This window comes from Lygodium microphyllum, chromosome 29 (genome assembly GCF_053477565.2).
Source record: "Lygodium microphyllum isolate KBCC chromosome 29, Lygodium_microphyllum_v1.1.10, whole genome shotgun sequence".
NCBI classification, from domain to species: Eukaryota; Viridiplantae; Streptophyta; class Polypodiopsida; order Schizaeales; family Lygodiaceae; genus Lygodium; species Lygodium microphyllum.
Genome location: NC_141163.1, coordinates 96,938,016 through 96,947,607, shown reverse-complemented (window position 1 = coordinate 96,947,607; position 9,592 = coordinate 96,938,016). Strand labels below are relative to the sequence as shown.

Below are 9,592 nucleotides of genomic sequence, written 5' to 3'. Positions count from 1 at the left end.
GATAAAACAGAAAAGAATTTTTTAATTTAAATATTCTTTGAGAGAGAGAGAGAGAGAGAGAGAGAGAGAGAGAGAGAGAGAGAAGATAAAATTTAAAAGAGAGGAAGAGGAAAAAAAAGAAAATTAGGCAAAAGGAGAGATGAATAAAAGGGGGGGAGAGAGAGAGAGAGAGGAGAAGAAGAGAGAGAATTATATATATAGAAAAGATAAAATTTACATACTTTAAGAGAGACTTGGGAGAGGGGAAAGAAAGTGAAAGGGGAGAGAGAGAGAGAGAGAGAGAGAGAGGGAGCGAGAGAGAGAAGAAAAGCATAAAGAGAAGAAAATGAGAGAGAAAATAAAAATTTTAAAAAAAGAATGAAGAGAGAGAGAAAGAGAGAAGAAGAAAAATAAGGAAAAAAGAGGAGAGAGAGAGAGAAGGAAAAGAGAGGAGATAGAGGGAGAATAAAAGGAGAGAGAAAAAAAGAGGGAGAGAAAAAAGGAGAGAGAGAGAGAGAGAGAGAGTAAATAAAAAATTAGAAACAGAGAGGGAAAAGAGGAGAAAGAAAGATGAGAAATAGATTGTTGAGCAAAGTTTGCAAGACAATTTTGCTTGCCGCTTTGGGACAGCAAAGTTGCTGCAAAGCAGCCTAGCATTTCGCGCGTGCTTTTTGTGTGTGGAATGATTATATATATATGTAACATGAGGTTTGAAAAGTTACAAATGTGTAATGCCAATTAGTTCGTGTCTTATGTCCCGTGGGATCCAGTGCGGGCAAATTTAGCAACACAAACTTGATAATTAGAAGAGACGTGGACTGTATGAATCCTCACTAATTAATAAAATGTAAATCATAATAGCTCGGCATCCATGGCAAAAATTTAGTTATCATGAACTAACCTTGCAACCTAAAAGACGATTTCACGGATTGTGCAAGTTAATGTGTGTGGCTAAGTGAGTTGTAGATAGCACGTTATTGTAGAAAAAAGAAAACATAAAAGAGTGTAGGATATTTGTATGCATCACTTTTATTCAATAGTTGTCCATCTAACCTAAAGCCTAAAGGCTAGGTGTCCCTCCGACCTAAAGGCTAGTTGCCGCCAAAATGACAAAATGGACCCCTATTCACAGATCTACTCCAGCACTGAACAATCATGACTCATGACTAGTATACTGGTCGCGCTAGTTGTATGTGTTCTTCTGACTAAGCCCTGGGCGGTCGGACAAGGCTGTTACTAGCATGTTGAGCAGTTGCTCTTCACCACACACTCCTCCTGCAATAGGGGGAGCATCAATTGGCCGCTCCTTATCAAGACCGCCGACCCCATCCAATCGGTCTAAAGACTCGTGAAGAGGCACTGGCAACTGCAAGCCCGCAGACTCAATTGTTGCTAAAAGAGGTGGCCCATGGAGGAGAAACACGTTACGCACGTCACACCCTTCCTTGGTAGAGAGATTGCTAAAGCCTGAAGGTATGTACAATTTAAATTAGGCTTCAAACGGCACCTTTTCTTTCTATATAAACAATGCAGGTGACTCAGAAGGCTATCTTGACATAGTGTCCATTGTCTAATGCTTCAACTTTCAACTGTGTAGTGCTTGTGCCGCGCTGACATGATACATCTGTGCGTTCTTTAATTCTAAATTTTGAAAACTTAAATTGAATGATTTTAATTTTCACAGATGATAAAAGGCTATGTTGCAAGAGAAAGCCACTCTCTGCAAGTGCTTGCCATTGTGTGTGCTCATATGATATATGAACATCCATGGTCTTGCACAAGCCTATGTAGGCCATGCATCTGCTAACAACACTGTTACCTAGTGCATTTGGAGTTGGGTTGGTCATTGAAGGATGTCTTAATGTACAAAAAAATATTTTCATGCACTTCAATTGAGGTTTTTTTTGTTTATTGTGCTCTGAAGCTCCAAAGAGTTCTATCTACCAAGTCCAATGAATTTGCATATCCAATTACACTTTCGACTATCCCATCATTAGAGCAAGATGAACATGACCAAACTGCACTTCCAAAACTTAGTGCTGTTGAGAAGCATGAGGTAGTACGGTCTAATTTGTCAGTGTTTGAACTTCGTCGATGGTCGTCCACTAGAAAATTGGTTGGCTTCATAACTATAGTCTATAATACCTTAAAAATTGTTGTTCAAAGGCTAATAGCTAATATTCATGGCTTATTGTTATTTCGCTCAATGTTGGACATGGAGGTTGGGGCATGGGCATTCACTATTCGCCACACCGTCATAGCCTATGGGTTTGAAATCTTGATGGGTTAGGATTTGAATATCGAGCTTTAGTGTTTAGCCTTCATTATTTAGTGCTTAGGATTGCATGTAAAACTCAAGTTGTTGCTTCGAAGTTCAATGCATTGGGGCATTAGGGCTATTTGTATTTGCTTTTAGAATCCACATTGTCCTACCACATTGCCCAATGCCCATCCTCATTTTATATGATACTTCACATATAGAAGTGTAGAAGTGAGAAGGAAAATTATTCAAACTTAAAGCCTACTTGTGAATTATAAAACTGAATAGTGACAAGGGAAATCTTTAATATCTAGGAAGTAAGAATCGGAGATGGGAGTCAATGAGTCATTAGTTAGGATAGGGATTTCATCAGTGTAGGACTAAAGTCTAAGGCAAGCTTGTTTGTATGAAATATCACACTTACAATTTACAAAATTGAGGATTTGGGAGTGTCAAAGTTGCTAGAAGGTATTAAAAGCTTAGATGCATGTACGAAATTGTTAATCCTTAATATTGAAAGTCTTAGCATCCTAGATATTTTTTGTTCAAACTAACTCTATTGCTTTCTTGTAGGTTACCAAAGGAGTTTCATTTAGAAGAAGTTGTCTTGACAAAATAGACCTAGTGCATGAGGAAAATCTTCATAGAAAGGTAATAAGTACTATGTTTTTCATTTGCATAATGTTCTCGAGTTTATCAAAAGATATTCTTTCAATTTATAGTACATTAATATATTAATATTTACAAGTAGAAACTTATATGTCACTTTAGGCTCCTAGGCTTTTGATCAAGTGAGTATATCTACCCTTTGTGAGGATTCTATGCAACTTACAAGAGGCACCCAAAAGGCATCAAGGTACGAGTTCTAATTCTTCTAGGTATGCATCTAGGTGAACTATTTGAGAAAAATTAAAGTTTGTGAAAACCACTATTGAAATACCTTTTTTTTTGTTAATAGATGAGTCAAAGAACTTTATTTGAGATGCTTGGAAAGGGAAAACAAAAGGAAAAAGTTAATCCAAATGTCAACCTAGAAGTGAATCCAAATATAGATCTTAATGTCTATCTAGGAGACAATCCAAATGTCAATCTAGATCTTCATCATCAACTCTTTGGTGATACTCTAGAGTATGATGAAGATGAAGACAATGAGATTGAAAATGAAGACGAGGATAATGAAATGGAGGGTGATATAGAAATGTTTGATATGCCATGTAGCACGTAAAAAAATGCAGGTAACATAGGAGACTCCACAGCAACATCAAAAGAGTATTCTAGAGAATTTTGAATAGAATGGACTAGAAAATATCATTATGTAAAACGTGTAGTGGAGGGAAAGAATGAGTATATGAAATGTGAGTGGTGTGAAAAGTTTAGGTCAAAGGACCTTGGGGAAAAGGAAAGGGATGTAAAACCATGCAACTTAGTGCAGTTTGAAAACATGTCATCTCTAAGGAACATCAATGGGCACAAGCTAGATATGATGCTGATGTAAAGGGAATCAAAGTATCCACACATGTCAAAGCAATTAATGATAGAAATAAGGAGAGAGTAACTACACTAATGAAACTCATGTAGTTTGTGGCAAAAGAAGACTTGGCAATCCAAAAGTTTATTAAGATTTATGAGCTAGCTCATGAAGTGGAACTGGAATCAATGCCTTCTTATCATGATTATTATCTTATACTAACATTATGGTTGGTAAGGATTTTACTTTCTCTATATCATAACATCTATATACATTGCAACTTCAAGAGATATTGTCAAGTCCTTACTATGGCTTATTGGTAGACGAAACAATTGATAAGGGTTTTAAAAAGCACTTAATTATTTATATCCCATTCTTATCCTCGGAGGGAGGAGGTATATGCAAAGTAGAATTTGCACAACTAATCTTGGTTGCTGATGGCACTGCTCAAACGAAGTTTGATGCTATCATGCTAGTTTTGAAGGACATTGGTTTGAGCATACAACATCTTGTTGGCATCACTACTGATGGAGTGTAATATTTCTGCAAGAAATATTAATGAATTTCAACCTCTACACACCTGCGCAAAAGCAGCTTAAAAATATTCTCCCCGCGACTAGAAGAACCTTGGGCTAAATACCCCACCTTCACGCGTTTATAAACTCCACCCGCACGGTGTATAAGAGGCCGCGGCTTGAAGACCGCAAAGCCGCGTGAGAACACCCTTCTTGGAAAAAGGGACAATTGGATAATGAGTAGGATTAAGGCAAATTTTTTTAATAATTACCCCCTCCCCTCAGCCGGTGCATGGCAGGGGAGAGGGAGTGGAGCTAAGTGGAGAGAGGGAGGAGTGTGGTGTGGGGATGCATGAGGGAGGGGAGGCATGAAAGCCCTCCACGTGTGTGGAGCTCCCCCCCCCCCAAAAGGCTATATAACCTCCCCCTTAAGCTTGGGGGGAGGCACAAAGGGAGAGAAAAGAAGGGCAGCACTGCCGCCAGCCGCGAAGATCGCCGCCACAGGACCTGCCACGCCAAATGCCGCCCTGCTATGTCCGCAGTCCACTAGGCTGCCGCCCATACCGCCGCTATCATCCTCATCATCGTCCGCCTGGCCGTCCTCCTCTCTCCAACCATTACCCCCCCTCCACGTCATTCTGCTGAGAGCAGAAGCTTCTATAGTTAGGCTTCTATAAGCCTCGTTTCCACGAGCCTCCCCGGTTTCAGAAACCGGACTCAGAAGCCCCAACTCCTGCGCGAGGAAAGAAGTATCGGTTTAATAGGCAAATCGGAGATCATGAATAAGGGCAGGGAGAAATCGCGGAGTTCAAGTCCACTACATCAACGATGGCTCCAAAACCAAAGTCGCAAGGCGCACGCGCGGAACTCTTGAACCCAAGTTTACACGTGGACATTGCTGCAAGTCCTCATAACCAGGTTCTTAGAAGTTTAATTCCACATTGGGCACGATTAAAATTCATGAGAAAGTTATGAACGTAAATTACTTATTCATCTTACGAGCTTAGTTGCATGTTGCCCTTTGCGTGCATTTCCAAAGTGACAAGCCTAAACACATATTGCATAGGTTAAAAGGATGAAAATTTTGTTTAAATTCACCCTTGTCTTTCTTGCATGAAAGAACAAGCGCATAATGCATCTAAGCCATGATTTCCTAGATATGATTCGTAAGAGATATTCATTAAACATCCGTTAGAATGTTGTCCAAGGACTTGCATGGTATAAAAAGGAAACCATGAACTTGCCTGCTACGTGCAAAGATGCTTGCATTTTTAAGACAGATTAAGTGCCGTAGAACGGATTAAGTCAACGTTGGTCTTATGACATTCGTCATGCATGAACTTCATCTATCAAAGTTGTATCTAGAAAAGGTTGCATGTCATATGAAAGCTTGAAATTCAATTGCATTAAACGAAAGGTTGTAGGCATAAGTTCTTGATGTAAATCTATGTAGGATTTATGCAAGTTATTTCCCAAATTGTCAATCATCATGATTTTAGCAAGGAAATGAAATGGTCTTTGCAAACCTTATAGTTGCGTAGAAGTAATGAATCACATATTTACACGTAATGTGATGTCTTGCGACTATTTACACCTTTAGAAAAAGTTTAGCATCTCTAAGAAAAGATCGTTCCTTGTCGCAAGACAAGTAGACCAATTTAGTTAAATCACTTGTAATGTTATAACCCTCAAGGGATTCGTAAAAGCATGACTAGATGGTACGATGAACACCTCATAGTGCTAGGTAGGGTTTAGCACGTTAAGAAAATTATGCCTAGTATCGCACTTGGGACGCCAAGTCGAGACTTTCGAACCCAAAAGTCTACCCACATTCATGGAATGTTGAGTTAAATTGGACGCCCGTACAATAACGATCTAGGGTTTTACCCTAAGGATCGATCAACCTAATACTAAACTCCCGATTAAGTTTAGAATCCCTAGGACCAAACGTTATTGGCCTAGTAAGGTTAGGGATTGGGTTGGGTAAGAAGACACCCCAAACCCTACATCTTGGCTAAACATATTTCTTGACCAAGGAACGTCGTTAAAGGAGATTGATTCCACATAGATGCGACTCCTATGCAACAAGTTGCAATGTCGCATGGCTTCGTGTTGAAATCACAAGATAGATTTGCCACTCCTTGGAACAAGATTGGCGAGATTCTAGCACAAGTCTAACTTGCAAGAGGGTGAGTAGTCATCCTGTTACATCACCCTTCTAGGGCTGATTTGCCAAGTTAGGGAAAGTTATGTATTGCCCAGCAAGAAATTGACCATTCAAGTTGGGCGATGAGCTTGCCCGGGAATTACCGTCTTAATTTAAGGAACCTAAGGTGTTTGTTAATTGGGCTGACAGGGTATAAGCCCTAACCCAAGGATAAAAGGGTAAACAAACAAACCCTTGGGGATCTTGCCAAGTCGCAATTCATCCTGGATTGAATGCTGGATGCATTCGGAGAAAAGGATTCACATCTTAGCAGTTGGCCAAATAAAACGACCACTGGATTGATTGTGTTTGTACAGTTTAAGAGCACTGTTTGTATTGCTTTGCTCAAAGAACTAAAGATGGAAAAAAATAAATAATGTTTCAGGTTGAAGGCCTGGAGGGAGAGGCAGCATCAGTTACCCCTGACTATCTGCCTGACCCTAACCAAGGGGGTTGTTAGCCGCGCCGGGAACGTGGACCGAACCCGCCGCAAGAGGTCTCTCCATTGGGCGCTACTTGGAGCAGGAGGATGCTTGGGTGCCAGAAGGGGCTTTGGCCGTAAATCCCTTGCCTTCCGGGCCCTGCACAAGAGGCTGACGTGACTCGGGATTGGATCTGGAGGCCCGCATACTAGTCTACGGGTGGAATCTTGGATTAGTAATCCTTGTGGATTGCTGGATTGCCTTCGGACGGATTATGGATTGCCTTCGGGCGGATTATGGGCTGGATTATAAGATGTATTCCAAAGATAAATAAGATCAATTGTTGTAAAGGAACTTGTTTGACATTGTTTTTCTATGTCAGTGCTAAGATTACGTGAAGGAACCAGTGACTAAGTGGCTAATTAAGGAAGCTGTTTTATGCATGTCCAACTAAATGTAGTAGGTAATTAGACAACTAAAGTAACCCCCCTGAGGAAAGTGCGGTGGATGTGGCCATGGGTCCGTCCTACGCATGGGTGGTCCCGGTTGGCCGGGAACTTTTCTCAAAGGAAATGAACAGCAACGAACGTTGACCTAGAGTCTAGGTTACTAGAATCTCGATTTATGCTGTTTTAGGGGAACAGAATGGGACTATGCCTTATGGGCAGAGAGGCCGAGCTTTGCATCCCTCTCGTTTCCCATTCTCCTTGAACCAAGTGTAGCATGAATCCGCTTTGACCTTGACGTTTCTGCGTAAAGTAGTTTGCCTGGGGTTTGACGCCAGCTGCCGTTCTAGGAATTTGGCCACAAGGAAAACCCTGATTCGGGTCAGTCCTAAGTGGGAACGGCCGGAATGCTTCCGCTTCGTGGCAGACTCAGGAAGACCAAGATCGCAAACCCTATGACATTCCGTGGGAGTGCCGGGCGGCGCTTTCTGGACTATCTTCTCGATGGGCTGCTAAGACGTGTTCTACGAGCAAACAGGTGGACACGTTACATGGAGACAACTCACTGTTAGGTTTTTATGAAGGCTTGGTTGCAAAACTACAAAGGGAAGTGCCTCATCTTATTAGTACACATTGTATTGCTCATAGAGAAGCCCTTGCCATTGTTGATGCAGAGCTAAGTGTTTTCCTTGCCTTTCTTATGTCGATAAAATTGCAAACAAGGTCTACTCTTGGATAAATGTCTCAAGTTTATGTCATATTGCTTTCCAAACTCTTTTACACGAAATAAATATACAAGTTTTGGACGTAGTTCAAATCCATGATGTTAGATGGTTGGCAAGAGGTAATGTAATGGAATGGTTATGTAAGCTAATGCTTGCAATTTTGACATTTGGAAAGATAACACACGAGCATGGTATCAAGAGTTAAGGATCTACAAAGTGTTGTTTTGTATTTGTATGCTTGTTGATGTCCTAAAGGACTTAAGCCTCCTAAATAAAAAGTTTCAAGAAGATGCTTTGGATATCACAATAATCACTTCTACCATCGAAGTGACAATAAGATCTCTCTTAGAACACCCATTCAGAGTAGGTACATCATATCTTCTCAAGTTTATGAATGATACAAGAGATGGTTTATTACGGCATGTAAATGAGAATGGGGAAGAACATATACATCAACTTCTCTTCACAAAAATGCCTAGACAAGATAAAGCAGGTATTGCTTTTGAAAATGGAAGGGGTGATGTTGATAGTTGTGTTTAACTTGCAAAAAAATTTGTTGGAAAGATCATAGATTGTGTGAATTGGCAGTTTCCAGATATGTATGTTTTCAGTGCAACAAGACTATTCTCTCCACAATATCTTCCACATGATCCAAAAGAAAGAGAAAACAAGGTCAATGGGACAGGTTACTGTAAAAGTTTGGTGCTTCTATTTTAGATACTCAAGGATACAAAAATGAAATCTATGCATTCACTAACATGCTATATTTTGGATGTGAGGGAATGGATATGAAGGATGCATGGTGTGTTTTCTCTAGCAAATTGGATTGGCAAGCAACATATCCAAACTTGATGAGATTATGGAAAATTCTTTTAGTTCTTCCTACTTCATCAGTAGCGTGTGAACAAGGCTTCTCTAAGAAAAATATAATCAAAAGTGATCGTCGCCACAACTATTGAAGTTGTTGACTCTTGAGGCATTAATGCGAATTTCTTTTATTGGCCCTGACATCAAAAGCATTGATTAGGCCTTGGTCTATGAGAAATGGGAGCTTGTAAAGGGACAATGACTACTTGATTTGTAGTTATTGCTTGTTGCTCACCTTGTTTTCTATCATGATGAACTTTATCAATGAACTATGATGTACAAGGGTCTAGACCTTGGAAAATATTTTGGTCTTAAGAATATGAAACCAAAGTTATTGTTATGATTTTTCGCACTAGTTTATACTAGTTTTTTGTATCATATATTATGGGACCTTACCATCTTATATTAAGAGTTGTTATCTCTTAAGTTTCATCTAAGAATGGAAGTTGATGCCTAAATTTAGAGCAAAGGCATCAAAGTGAAGCTCACAAAAAAGGACAAATGCGTAATTGATTTTGTCTTGAAGCCCAACCTTGGGCATCAAATTTAAAGCCTAAATAGGAAGCTTTTAGCTTGTCACTAAATTAGCCTGTTGCTAATATCTTGATATACCAAAATATTGTAGAGATATGTACATATTAGAGATCATTTGTATTCCACACAACACATGCTTCTTTTACGTGATATTTAGAAACTATTTCCTC

The 9,592-nt window shown here is 39.8% G+C and overlaps 1 pseudogene; it reads left to right on the top strand.

The window, feature by feature from the left end:
• Positions 1–3,197: 3,197 nt before the first annotated feature.
• Positions 3,198–9,373, top strand: LOC148010944 (uncharacterized; annotated as a pseudogene).
• Positions 9,374–9,592: the final 219 nt, after the last annotated feature.